We start from the raw sequence: 12,637 nt of genomic DNA, 5'->3' as shown, positions 1-12,637 counted from the left end.
GCAGCTGAATCTCCTCTCCCACATTACCTGCCTTACTGAACCTGCAAAAGCCTTCCAGCTTTTAACACTATATTTAACAGTCATGACCAGAGAGCAAAGAGACATCCCTTGGCAGGTTGCTCACTGCTTTTGTTTATCAGAATTCATGTAGGTCCATCCCCTGCAAAACTCAGTATAGCAGCAGATGCTCCACAGCTTATATTAAAGTGTGTGTTCTCTGAAAATACACAACCCCTACTACTGCATTCAGCAGTTATTATTTATCTTAGTAGTGCTGATGGTGTTCTTTTCAGCCTTAGTTTTACCAGGGGCAGAGTACCAAGGAGTGAGCTCATAGAGCTCCTGTGTGTGATGGCAGTGCTGTCTGGGGTTTGGGAAGAGTGTACCTAAGCTGCTCCCAGCATGTCTCAGTGAGCTGTTTCTCATTTGTGTGTCACATGCTGAAATACTGTGCTGCTTCAGAAAGAGGGAAGCATGGGGAGCCCATCACCAGGGCAGATGGCATTTTCTCTCATGAATGAAACAGATACGTTTCCCTTCCACTCACACTGAAGGGCCTGGGGTTGGTTTATACCAACTGCCTTTTCTGCAGTGTGTAACAGGGGCTTAATAGAAATCAATAGTATCAGGGTGTATAATCTTTATAGAACTGTAGAATCAAAATCATTCAGGTTGGAGAGAACAGGAGGTGATCCAGTCCGGCCTTCCACTGTGTCATCACTGAATCTGGGCATGCCCTAAGGCTTGCGGATACAGTGGATTAAAAAATATATCAATGTAATAAATAATGAAGCTAAATGCATTTTCTTTTCTGAAATACCTTTGGTTTGTTGGTATTCCCTCACAGCCAGGTCTCTTACCTGGACTTTCAGAGCCTGGCTGCAAGTGCAGGTTTTCTTAGCGACTCTTCTCTAGCTTTGTATTTCCTGAAAGCATCTTGCAACTTACATTGTATTTACACCAACCATTTGAGAGGGGTTTTGGCCAAATGGGGATAGCAGGAAGAAACTAATTTGATTGATTCATTGGAAAGGTGGTGGCCTGTGTGCTGGCTAGCTTTGGAGTTAAAGAAATAGTTTTGAGGCAACAGCCTTAACTCAGTCTTAACATCAGAGAGACATTTGGGCGGTGTTTCAGTAGCTCTGGGTGTGTGGGTAGTCGTGTTTCGAATTTGCTGACTTGGGATCTAGAAAGCACAGCGTTCATTGCAACCCTTCTTGATGTTCAGCATACAGTGGCTGAGGTGGTTTGCAGGTTTAATGTTGTCCTTCCTCTTAATGCAGTATTTTGTTGGAGAAAATATTTATATGTGTTATAAATAAACCTTGGCCTCCCAATGAGAAACTGCAGGAAAACTGAAGAGTGCATGTTATTTAAGGACTGGATAGCAACAAAGGAAAGCCGCTGCTTCAGAGCCAGGAACAGGATCCAACGCCACCAGTGGCAAATTAAGAAAGCCTTACAACCAATGTTTGTATTACGATGTTTGGAGTAGGGAGACAATGCAAGGAACAATGTGATTACAGAGATCTAGACCTTACATTGTTAGGCAGATCCCTCCTCCAAAGCTCTCCATCAACACTTGACAGTTGCTCCATGGACCACGCTCAGTGCCAGTGCCACTGGTGTGCCACAGGGGGAACAAACTGTACGGGATTTGTGCATCAAGGCTTACCCAAGGTAGGGAGGAAGAGCTCAGCAGTGGAGATTGGATGAACACACACTGATAAAATGGAGCCTGGAAGCGAACAAGAGAAACTCAGCAGGAAGGAAGGCGAAGAACACCCGGAGCCTTGTTAGCAGGAGCAGAGGCACTGGATTGAGGGCAGTGATGATCTTCCTCTGCTCAATGCTTGTAGAACACAGTGTGTGCTTCCCTGGGACTTTCCCAGTTCAGGACAGACAGGGCAACTGCAAAGATGCTGCCAGCCTCTTCAGTGGTGCAAGGCAGGAGGATGGAGACAACAGAGAAATTCATGGAAGAGTGGTTCTGACCTGGTACAAGGAGGAAGTTGTTCTCCAGGAGGGCAGTGCAGCGTGGGACAGGCTTCCAGCACCCCCTGGATGAAACCCTCATATGCCTGGTCTGCACAAGGACCCTGCTCTGGGCAGGTGGTTGGATTAGAGACCTCCAAGGGCCCTTCAGCCCGAGTCCTCTGATTTGAACTCATTTCCAGACTCCCAAGGGCAGATCTGGCTGAGTTTTCAAGCTCTGATGATTCAGTGTTTGTGCAGCAATTGAAATCATGCCTCAGTCTCGATGCTGGAGGGTTTGTGACCCACCAGCAAACAGGGCACAAAGATGACTTTCTGTTAGATAGTGTTTTCTGTTGGAGTAAAACAGTAAAACCCCTTTGCATGCTTCTTCAAGGGCAGGAACAGATTCCACATAGGAAGACCCAAATGACGCATGTTCACCATTAGTGCACACTCATGTTTATGACCTTGCTCACAAGCAAGTGAATTCTTGCCTTTTTATCTTCAGTTTTGACTACAAAATTGTTCCTGTTTAAAAGACACACACAAGGGAATAAATCTGTGGGCCCACAGGCTTAACTTGTAACAAAGAGAATTGCAGTGGAAGCTTTTTGATAAGCAGTTGGCAGAGTATCAGAGGATCCATTTGACCACAAGATAGGAACAAAGACATCACGCTGCGTGTTTCAACTTTTTACCTTTCCCCCCAGTTACGTATCTTTAACCGATTATGAATGAAGTCTAAGCTAGGATGTGGTTGCCTTCATGTATGTGATGTTTTCAAGTGGCAACTCAATTAAAGAAGTCATTAAATCTTGCTTTTAGTATTATCCAAAGGTTTGACTGCTTAATGAGACAGGAGGCAAACTAGCAGCAGTTTAAAGTAGTAAGAACTACGACTGACCTGAAAAATTACTAGCTTTTAGCACGAAATCTGCAGGGACAGGCAGCTTGAGCTGTTGTTTGACCTATTTGATTTAAGTTGGCCAAAATTCAAAGCTATATTTTAAAGTTGCCTTCCCTTTCATGTGAGTGGCAGGCAGCAAAAGACAAGTTGAGTGTGAAGAAGGGTAGAGTTCAACTAAGTCAATAACATTTATTAACAGCTGATTAAAGGAAGGTAAGGGATCGAACACAGATGTGAATATCCCCTCCTAATATATTTCACTCTTAGCTGGGTTTGGTCTTGCCTCCTTTAACTGCTGGGCTTTGATGTTGCAGGGTAGAAAGCAGATGCCTGTTTTACCTCAGCTTTTGTGTTAGAGGCAGCATTGACCCTTTGTCTAACAAGTGCTCAGGCAGGTTATAAATCTGTAACACTGCACTTCACCTTTTGTATCTTGCTTAATGACCTTTTAAAACTAAATGCAGAGTAGCTGAAGGAAACAGAATCAGCGATGGAAGAGCTGACACGTCCGCAACCTGAGCTCTGATTTTTCAGATTGCTTCAGTCTGTGAAACAAAACTGCTTTTTCTTTGCTTTGTGGTTGGGAAAAACAGAAGGAAAAGGGGGACAGGGGAGTGTTTCCTTAGCTGGGTTCTGTGTCTTCTAATGTAGCTCCAAAGTGCTCACTGGAAAGCTGCTGCCCAGTTACTAGCCTAAAGAAAGGGGCCACAGTCATTTAAATATGAAAATAGGGGGAGGTTGCACAAATATTTTAGGAAGTCTGTGGAAAGCTGTTGTTTTAAGGGGCTCGAGCAAGAGCCATTGGAAATTGCTGTTTTCCACAGTGCCAAATTTAACGCATGAAGGTTTGGTATGAAAGAATATGTGCTAACTTCCAGCTGAATCCATGAAAATGTATCTTATCCCAAAGGAATGTCTTACTCTGAAATGTTCTCCATCTGAATGAAAGGAAAACTGAAGTTTCCCACCGTTTCAAGCCGGTGCAATGATTTATTTGGGTGGTGATTAGAACGGGTATTTTGGATTCGTTTATACAATAGTCAAACACTAACATTTTCTTTTGTTTATGTATTTTGCTTAAAACAAAAGATTACTCTAAAGGAAGGTATTTGAGGAAGAAGGCTTGCAGAGGGAGGCCGGCTTTATTTTGGCTGCTGTTCTGCCCTATCAGCTAGAGAATAGCCTGCACAATTTACAGAGACCTTCAGCCTGCTCACAGTTGGCTTTACCCCAGCTGATTTTAGCATACCTGTCCTAGCTGAACTGACTTGTGCTGACAATCCCTTGGAAGTGCTACCAAACATTCCCCAACTTATTGCAATACCCAAAACTAAGCATGTTACGGGCAGGTCACTTGTCCTCTTTGTGGGTTTTCCACACCCACAGTTGTACATCCTAGCTCGGAGTGAACAGGTCCAGAGGGAAGCAGTTTCCGAGTGTCCTGGCAGCCTTTACTTCTGCTGGGGTTCTTCACACAGTTGGTACTATCTATTCTCACCGTTTAACTGAAAGCCTTGTGATTCGTGTGTGGTTCTCCTCGAAGCCACAGCGCTCTGATACATGTAAGGTCAGTCTGAAAATGGATTTGATGCTTGTCACAGCACATGATGCAGCTGCTAGCAGCGTGGCTGTAAAGCTCTGCTCTCTGCTTTGCAGGAGTTCATACTCTTCATATGCTCCACGGCTGTGTTAGCTTCTGGCTGCTCTGCTGTCCCCCGTGTGGGACTTTACTGCTTTTGTTAGGGCCCTAATTGAAGTTTTGTTTCAGAACAGTATTTTCATGCAGTCTTTGCAGTTACCTGCTGGAGAGACCCTCATGTGGCCGGTTATTCCCTGCCTCTGCACTTCAGTCTATCAGCTTAGGGCCTTTGGTTTTTACACAGATGATCCTGCCTGGGTTACAGCTTCACACCGTAAATCAATTTGATTTAATCCATAAAAGAACCCCTGCTTTAACAAATAGTGTTCGGGGTTGATTCAGGTTAAAACGGTGTCGATGCCTTGAGCCCAAATGCCTGACTTTGGAAACGCAAACAGTGGACAGCAGCTTTCTAGGGCTGATGGTCTGGGGGGAGCAGTGCCATTTGCTGTGGTTTCCAAAGCTACCCCTGAATTCCTTGGTTCTGGGGCAGAGGCTGTAGGAGCCCACCTTCAGCACGGCTTACTGCAGACTGGGAAAAAGTCAAACTCCCATCGCAACACTAAGTCTTACTGGCTGTCGGTGTTCGGATTCCCTGCCATCTGCCCCCATGAAGATTGACTTAAGTATGAACTTGCAATCATTTCTAATGGAAACTGTTACAGAGCAGTTGTTAATATTACTGTTATAGCACTTTGCATAGAGGACAATGTCTTCCAGACTGGCTTGCACCTTACCTTTGTCTTTTTGAACAGAAATGTGATTCGATCAGTTTTGCCCCACTTCTCTAACTCCCTGTCCCAGAACATATTGCAGGGAGCCAGTGAACTGGTAACTGATGAACCCCTGTTCCAGTGCCATGCTGTGACACGCAGGAGCAGTTGGCTGGCTTTGTGGAATGCTGCCAGCATTTCCATTTGCCATTTATATCTACTGAATGCTATTATAAAAAGAATATTTACATGTGATTGAGTCTGTCAGCTATAAGTAATGGCAGCCACCTACTCCTAAACCTTAACCTTTCCTTCTTGTGTAAAATGTGGCTGTATATTGCAATATCCTCCCTATCTCTTCTATCTTACCACATTTTAGGAATGTGCTTGCCATTTCCTCTAACTTCATGTGTTACTACTTCCATTGATGTATATATGCATGCGTGTCTGTTCATGCATAGGTGCATGCAGAAGTCTGGAGTCTTCTGTCCATTTAATCTGAGTTCCCAGAACTCATCCAATCTGTCAGGGAAGGCATCAGTCTCAAAGCCAGGGGTTGTATGACGTTGGAAGACTGGTAATACTGCATCTTCTGTTAGGAATTTCAAGGGAAAAAAGGAGCAAGGGGTGGGGGCAGAGGGAAGTGCTGTCCTGCCAGTATTAGAAATCATGTTACTGGTGGTAGAGTGCTCTTTGAAGGCATCGGTGATGATCAGATTCCTCTTAATAAGAACAAATGGTGCTGTCGATTGAGCACATGCTGCAAGGAGCTTCTTGCACCCGTTGCAGAATACAGATTCTAGCCCAGCACTGCTAGCAGCACTGCTCTAAAAGCACTGCTTCTGCTCAAATTCCCCTTCAGGTAAGTTTGGAGACAAGAAAGCCAAACACACAAACCCCCAGGAGGAGGTGCAGAAAAGCAGAGCGCACTGGCCAGGCTTTGACGGGGTGTGTGGCATAGAAAGCATGGTGCAGTGTGGTATCGAAAATGATCTATTTGCCACGGAGTACCCTGGCATAATTGAATGCTCTATAATGAGGGCACAGGATGTGTTAATCATTCCATTTCAGCTTTCCTGGCAGGAACTTGGCAGGAAGATACAGTAAAGCAGGTACCGATACTGAAGTTTTTATTGCTGCTGCCCATGCAACCAGTGGGTTTTGTTATTGTACTGTTCTTCCTGATTTTCCAACTGGAGAAGCAAGTTACACTGTCACTTCTATAGGCTCTGCTGGGGCAGCTATAACGAAATTACCTTTGTAAAGTAAACTTTCTCATGTGTTGGGATTTAGTCTCTTGAGGCAGAAAGCTGAAAGCTCTGGGCAGCTCTGTCTCTGGAGAAGTTACGAGTGACTTAGCTGTATGTGTTAGTCAAAGTGGGGGCCGTGAGCTCATGGAAGAGTTAATTCCATCTTCTATAGCTTACTGCACATGCTCTTTTTCTTTTGTAAATGGATTCTTGCTATCCAAGGTGCTTCTGCTGCCCAGCTCTGCTATGAGCTCCCGCTGCCTGTTGCCTTGTGTCAGCAGAGCAAGCCACCAGGTTTCACTGGACTGACATCTCTTTCTTGAGGTGGGATCTGTCACCCAGGTCATTGCTGAGGGATGGTCAGCTGTGATTTGTCTTTTGAATAGGCTTTATGTGGTGCATTTGTAAACCAGGAACTGTGGTTTCCTGTCGTCACCTCCTCTGTCTCAATCTCAACACATTCCTATGGTGGCACTAGAAGTTGCACTGGCTCTCAATATCTACTTGGATGGAATCTGAATGTTTGTGGTTTATGGGCTGTCTGTGGTTAGAGCTGGTTTTTAAAACAAATCAATCTTGTTCCATAACATGTGCATTCATATTGGTGAGATCATAAACCCAAACTTCCCGTTTATGCTCTGGCCCTGCAGTATTAACAACGAGGACAATGGAAACCCATTTCAGGTTTATGTGAGTGACACTGCAGTCCTTTGTCCCCTTGATAAGACGCCATGGTCTCTGTCAATCAAGCTATTGTGAAAGCATAGAAGTAAATGAGGCTGGAGAAACCTTTCTGCTTACAACCTGCATGGTGGGCTTCATCTGAGCTCTCCATCCACAGGGACGCTCCTTGGACTGGGACTGTCCCAACACCCAAACACCCACTGCCCAAAATGTCTGAGCTACATCAACACTTTGGAACACCAAAGTTCTCTGAGGACACGCAAATGAATGGTGAACCCTCCTGTTTGCCTGTGGTTTGGAGCCCTGTGCTGAACAGAGCTGGGTAGCCATCAGTTGCCATAGGTTTCAGCTGAAGGGGCTGGAGGAAGACATCAGCACCTCGGTGCTTGACTTTGTGCCTTTATCCTGCTCTTTCAAGCAGCAGCTTTCTTCTGCCCTGGGGAGGTCACTGGTTTTCTCCCAGGATTATTCCTAGGTTCAGCAGTGGCTGCTGGCTTCCGGGACATAAAACATGATGTTTCACTGCGTGTAAGAAGGTGCTTTGTGTAATGGGGAGAGTTTCATACACAACAAACTCCGAAGGACTTGAGGTTTTCAGGTACAGCGGTCTTGACAGAAAATGACTTATTTAGGGTTTAACCTCAACAGCAGCAAAATGTAACACTTCTGCCTTCCTTTCTCATAAATTCTTCATAACCACACGTATCTGGAAGCCAACCAATCAAGATCATTCTCCTACGTGCTGGGAACAAGGAGTAGTCTTAGTAATGTGGGAAGTGAATGGGTGTTGACATTCTGAAGGTATTTTCAGTCGATGAAAACTAATATATGCTTTAAGGTTCTCTTTGCATGATAAAAAGGAAAGAATTAGCTGCAAGGAGCTAAATTATAGGAAAACAAAGACTGCAGTTATTAAATAGTGTTGGTTTTGATCAGAATATGTTTGAGTAGGAGATGGCTAAATCGTCTCAGAGGATAGTAATAAGTAAAAGAACGAAATAACCTAAATTGATTACAGTCTTCTACCTTTTATAAAGTAACTTTAAATGCAAATTGCATTCAACTGCAAAAAGGGAATTCATGTCCCAGAAGCATTTGAGTTAATTGCTGTAGTTAATTACACTCATAATTTTACTTGTGTAACTAATTCCAGTCAGGTGTTATGGGTGTATATGGATTTATTCCCCAGCCCAAAAGCCCCAGACAGCAGGTTGTTTGTAGGAAATCCTTGAACTTCACCATGAAAACCGCGTGTTCCCATTCTCACCAGTTTGCTTGGATGAGTTGTTTGTGTTCAGAAAGAACATGGAAGGCATCAAGAAAGCAAACTGCCCCGGCTGAGGAGACCACTGTGGTCCCTGCTGATGCTGCCGACACTGCTCCATCACTTGTGCCCCCAACATCATAGAGTCATAGAATAGTTAGGGTTGGAAAGAACATTAAGGTCATCCAGTTCCGACCCCCCTGCCATGGGCAGGGACATCCTTGAGTCCATGCTGGGAGCCTCCAGCTCCTCCAGCGGGGTCTGGAAATGTCACCCCTATTCCCTGCAGCGGGCTCCACAGGCTACAAGGAGATGGAGGGATATTCTATGTGGCTGTGCTGGCAAATGTTGTCTTCACTGTGAAATTCACTTCTGGACAGGCAAGGAAGCGAAAAGCTTCATCCTTTGCTCCAAGCAGTCGTGGCAAGTTCGTTCCGTACAGAAGAAAAGTGCATTTTGAGGCTGTGTTTGTCAGCAGGAGGAGCTGACCATGCAATGAACCCGGCAAGTTTGTTAAAACCCCGTGTGGATAATGTAAATACAATTCTTGTGAGTAATGGCTGGGTTTCCTTGTCTCTTTCTGCTTCCTGAGAAGATGTTTTGCTGAAAACATATTGTATTAGGAATTATTTTTGTGCCTGTCCCTCCTGTCACCCCTCCTGCTCCCCTGTCCATTGTTGTGAAAGAGTGAAGCTGGGCCTGTGTTCATATGCTATATGTGCTCCTTCACCTCTCAAACCTCTGAAGGCTTGCACTCAAATCAAGGTCCAGCCCGCAGCCGGAAAAGGACTGCTTTTTGGATGTGTTATACAAAACCTTGTAATGTCAGCTCAGCTTGGTGGGCTTTCAGAAATGGGGAAGACCCACTGAAGTCTGGTGAGCCCTTGCTTGCTGTTCAACCTTACGTAAGGTGAATGGGCTCTACCCTGACAGCCATTGCAGGCAAGCCCTAAACCAAAATGCCTGCTGCTTCCAAAGGACAGAGCTCTCTTAAGCAAAGCTACATCCAAATGTTGATAATCTCTTAAAATGTCTTCGCACTCTTGAAAGGGATCAGTTCTTAGGTCTGTTTTTCTGCAATCCAGATGCTAATTTACCTCTGACTTGATGCAAACTGACAAAGCCCCTGCCTGTCCTTTTTGTTGTAGACCTGACAATACATCTCTAGTGACTTTTAGTTTCCGGTATTGTTTCATTTTCTATTGTACTCTGGTTTTCAGTCACAGAAGCTAAGCTCTCTTCACCTCTGGCTCCAACATATGTGAAACGTATTAGCAAAGTCCTGGGTTACCTTTTCTGTACGTGGGAAAATACCGTTCTTTCTGGGTCTTTCTAAATATCTCTGTCCCTTTCCCCACCCTTTCCCTGTATTATCACACACGGACTGGTTATTTGTCCTTCAGCAGCTACTGTTGTTTCCTAGGGTCTTTGCAGTATTAAGAAGTTTCATGCCAAATGTAGCACAGAAAAAAATCTCGAAAATCGGTGCCTGAAGCTACCCTCTGGAACAGCAAATTGCTTTTCCATAGCTATCTTCCCAAAACAAAACCAAAGGTCCCACTTGAAGCCTTCCTGTCTTTTACCGGCTTTTAAATTGAATAGCTTTTGCTGTAGATCTGTATTCATTCACTGCATTAACGTCCTGTAATTGCCATGTCCTGCGCTGGAACAGAATGTGTCTGTGTGCCTGCAAAGGGGTGCCTCTGACAGAGAACAGACTGAACTAGATCATTGACACGGATGCAGGTTGTGGTGTTTCTGTTCTCCTCACCGGAGTAAAATTCAGATTCACTGTGTAAAAATAGTCATACTTGTCTATTCAGATGTTATCCGTGCTGAGGTTTGGTGTCCTGGCCTCAGCAGGAGCAGTCATTTCTCTCCTGCTTAGTAGCTGGTGCAGTGCTGTGTTTTGGACTTTCAGCCTGGGAACAGCACTGATACCACCGATGGTTTCAGTTGCTGCTCAGTAATGTTTACTCTGACCAAGGACTTTGTGAGCCTCACGCTCTGCCAGGGAGGAGGGGAAGCCGGGAGGAAGCAGAGGCAGGACACCTGACCCAAAGAGGTATTCCATACCCCAGCACGTCATGCCCAGTATAGAAACTGGGGGCAGTTACCCGGGAGGGTGGGATCACTGCTGGGTCGGGCTGGGTATCGGTCGGTGGGTGGTGAGCGGTTGTATTCTCTTCCCTTGTTATTTCCCTTATCATTATTATTCTTGGTGGCAGCAGCAGTGGTTTGTGTTCTACCTTAGTTACCGGACTGCTCTTATCTCAACCCGTGGGAGTCACATTCTTTCCATTCTCATCCCCCTCCCTCTGGGAGCAGGGGGAGGAAGGGGGGGAGTGAGCAAGCAACTGTGTGGTTCTGGGTTGCCTGCTGGGCTTAGAATCATAGATCAGTTACGGGTGGAAAGGACCTTAAGGTCATCTAGTTCCAGCCCCCCTGCGATGGGAAGGGACACCTCACACTAAACCATGCCACCCATGGGTTAAACCATGACATTTGTGCAGAAGAGTGCTTACAGAGGACCATCTATCTCTTCAGCTTTTTTCTTCTTCATCATAGTTATGTTTTAATATAGTGCATGATAAATAAGATTCTTCCACATCATAACTAATTACTGCCTATATAACATTACTACTGAGTCACAACCTACTAAGAAGTGTCCTCCATGATTTACCATTTATCACTAACAAGAATAAATAGTTGACCCAGCTCCTCCATAGTTTCTTCCAATCATCCTTAAGAGAGCTGCCTATGAAATGAGAATCACTTCCAGAATTTAGTAAACAATCTGAACAACGAGGGATGGTGGTCTCCCTTATGCATACTCCCAGCAGATACAAGAAACGTTTGTAGTGCAAAAGGCATTGTTCTCAGTGGAGGCGTCCTGAGGAGTATGCACATCACTGGTCTTTAAAACAGGAGATACCATTCCTACAGGGCTTTTTTACGTGGCTGTGCAGTTTACTATATTGCATGTAAACCTTTAGAGAGCGCTAAAACATGAGCCTTTCAGAGTATTTGCATTCATTACATCTTGTACAACAGCATGAAAACCAAGCATCTTTCCTCTTAATTTCTTGCTGCGTTCTCCACTTGTGGGAATGGGGATGTAATGAAAATAGCGAACATTGAACAGAGGTGTTCAATGAGTGGGTAAGTATGCAACCATTTATCCTGGTTAACTACCTAGTCAAGTGTTTGTGCAGGGGTGAAGTTACACTGGGTAAATCCATAGCACCCATCGCAGTCTGCCTGCTGGGCTGCATGCGTGCACCAGCTCTGCTGAGCAAGGTGCCACACTCAGAGCAATTGGGCTGTGTGCAGATAATACCCCTATGCCACGTGTGAAAGGAAATCTCCAGGAGCCTGCTGCCATCAGAAATAGCCCAAGGTCCTGCAAATCCCTCAGTTCCTGCCCCTCCCCAGAATGCGAACTCTACCCTAAGCATTATAAAGAAAATAGGGGAGAAAGTCACATTTCTTTTCTGGGTGAGTGTTTTGTGCATTCCTTTTCAGCAAGGATGAAGGAAACAATAAATAAAAACTCAAGGCAATGAAAATATAGGTCTCTGTTCAACTTTAATCTTGCATCTATCTTTGCTTCTCAAAAGGTTTTCAGTTAGCTAAAAATACAGTTAAAGTCTTAATCATTCCTCTGAACTTTAAAGGTGAATTTTCTTTCCCATATAGTTTTTTAAGCATGTATTATTGATTGTTAAATATGAAAATAATTCCCTCCCTGCTTTTTCTTCTTTGGTGAGCTGTGGTTAGCCTCACTGCTGTGATTTTCCTGAACACAGCCATAGAGCTGCAGCATAAAGTCATCTCTGCAAACATGGCCCTGAATTAAAAAACACAAGTCTGCTAATGAAATCCTACTTTGGTGTGGCCAAAATCTATCACTCTAAAGGAAGCTGTAACATGTTATATGGCATTAGCCAAAGAAAACTGTTATGTCTGTCTTCAGAGAGAAAACTGGAACAATATAAGGAAACCCCATTTCCCAATATACTGAGGTTTTCTGTAAGTAAATGAGTAAGGCCTGAAGAAAACAGTTCAAATCACAATCTTCTTGGGAAATCTCCGGATCTCAACCATATGTCAATATTGCAGGTATGTTATTATTGAAAAAAAATAAAATCAAGAAGGAAATGTTCACACTGAAATGTTCAAACTAGCAGTTCAAAACTTCCA

The sequence above is a fragment of the Pezoporus wallicus genome, unplaced genomic scaffold (genome assembly GCF_028554395.1).
Source record: "Pezoporus wallicus isolate ANWC-B61680 ecotype Strahan unplaced genomic scaffold, APGP_CSIRO_Pwel_v1 contig_10389, whole genome shotgun sequence".
NCBI classification, from domain to species: Eukaryota; Metazoa; Chordata; class Aves; order Psittaciformes; family Psittacidae; genus Pezoporus; species Pezoporus wallicus.
This window is presented reverse-complemented; position numbering follows the sequence as displayed.